Genomic DNA, 2339 nt, shown 5'->3' with positions numbered 1-2339 from the left:
CAGGAACTGTTGGGCTGAGGCAAGCATTTAAAAAATGTTTGCAGGGGGAAAAGCCTATCCAGAATCTCTCATATTTTGCTGTGTAGGTTCCTTGGCCTATGTATCAAGCTAACTGGATGAGAAAAGAGGTGGTAACGCTGAACTCCACTTTGCCCACATTTACATCCTTCATCCCATCATTTCTAGCTCACTGGGTCAGGTTAGTTGATCTCTGAGCTAAATTAGTACAGGGTGCCTACTTGACAGGGCTGTGATGAAGAGTCCATGCGGTAATGAAGGAAGAGCGTCACTTACAGTTCCTGTTGGCGAGATCCCTTTACAATACTTTTCATCTTCAACAAAACAAGACGAGCAGCCACGTTTTGATCTAGGTCTGCCTAGAAGTCATGATTAAGATCATGACAAAAATGAACCCTTGTGAGAACCAGAGGGCTGGTCACTGAAGGATGACACTGGTGATGAGTTGGAAGGAAGCAAGTCGAGCTTCTGGCAACAAGGGAGAAGGGAGTTTAAAAAGAGAGATATAACCAATTTTAAAAAACATTTGAATTAAAAAAGATTAAGGAAATAAACAGCTGTGTTGAGTGCCCAGAAGAATTTAGCAAGTATGAGACACTCAGAACGAAATGAAAATGAAAACTTACTTTATTACCTGCCAGTTTAGATTTATGGACCCAAAACATTAGCCAGTGACATTGATTAAAGAGATCATTCTTAAATAAACTTCTTTTTAAAAAATTTAATTATGTGTATATTCATACCCCCTCCCCCCCCCCGTGTGTGTGTTGTGTGTGTGTGTGTGTGTGGTGTGTACCTGTGAATACAGGTGCCCTTACAGGCAAGAGGCAGTGGATCCCCCTGGAGCTGGGATTCAGGTGGTTTTGAGCCGCTTGGTGTGGGCTCTGGGAACTGAACTCAGGTCCTCTGAAAGAGCAGTACACACTCTTAACCACCAAGCCATTTCTTCAGCTCCAAATTTATCTATTTATATCTATTTATTCAGTTTGAGATGGGATCTCACTATGTAGCCTTGGCTGTCTGTAACTCGATATGTAGAGTAGGCTAAGTTGGACTTTCGCCTCTTGAATGCTGGGATTAAAGGCACACACCACCATGCCTGGCCTTAAATACATTTTCTTCCTTCCTTCCTTTCTTTCTTTCTTTCTTTCTTTCTTTTTTTGTTTTGTTTTTGTTTTGTCAAGACAGGGTTTCTCTGTGTAGCCTTAGCTGTCCTGGAACTTGCTCTGTAGATCAGGTTGGCCTCAAACTCACAGAGATCCACCAGCTTCTGCCTCCTGAGTGCTGGGATTAAAGGTGTCTGTCACCACTGCCTGGCTAAATAAATTTTCTTTTTTTGTAAAGATTTATTTATTTATTATGTATTCAGAGAGGGTGCCAGATCTCATTGCAGATGGTTGTGAACCACTTTGTAGGTGCTGGAATTGAACTCAGGACCTTTGGAAGAGTAGTTGGTGCTCTTAACCTCTGAGCCATTCTCCAGCCCTAAATAAATTTTCTAATGAAGATCTTTCTTCATGCTTTTTATAGTCCTCTTTCACCTTGAGTTTCAAAGTTCCCTACTTCTTCACACAGTCTTCAGAAGAATCCACTGAACAGCATGTGATCTATAGGGCTGACATTTCCAGCATGAGCTGAGGTGTAGGTTGTCACCAAAAGAAAGTTTTTAAAGAAGTATTTGAGTGCAACTAAAGAGCTAGTCGGTCTATGAGAGACCGTGGTGTGTTGGTTGCCAGAGACAATGTGTTTGGGTTACGAAATGGGACCAAGACAAATGACTCATCCTTGAGCTAAAGTGTAGATATTAAAAGATAGGGACTCTCTAAGAGAAAGAAGATGAAGTACTTCTTGGGACTGGCTGATTATCACCATCAATTCTGGACTATCAGAGCCCTAATCATGTTCTTAGATCTACTCAAGAGGAGAAAAAAATTCAATGTGCCTGGGCAACTCAGGAGAAAAACTAACCGGCTTACCAGGATGATGGCATCTGCTCAATTTGTGTTACTCTCCATGATATTTAACTTAGTGCTCATTGTAAAGTTCTTTACTACACAACCACCCTTCTACCTCTAACAGCAATAAAATATAACCCACGCCAAATCCGGAGAGAGTCCTTTCCAGAGGGTAGGCATTATTTTTGATCTCGGCAGTTTAAGTTATTACAGTTTGACTTTTTTTTTTTTTTTAAGTTTTTGTCTTTATCCTTTTCTCTAATGAAACTTCCCAAAGAACATTTTCCAGGATAGTAATAGGTGCTACTATGCTTTAAACAAAACAAAACAAAACAAAAACAAAAACGAAGTTTGGTTTGGATCATA

Source organism: Onychomys torridus, chromosome X, assembly GCF_903995425.1.
Source record: "Onychomys torridus chromosome X, mOncTor1.1, whole genome shotgun sequence".
In the NCBI taxonomy this organism is placed as follows: Eukaryota; Metazoa; Chordata; class Mammalia; order Rodentia; family Cricetidae; genus Onychomys; species Onychomys torridus.
Note: the sequence above shows the minus strand (reverse complement) of the source record.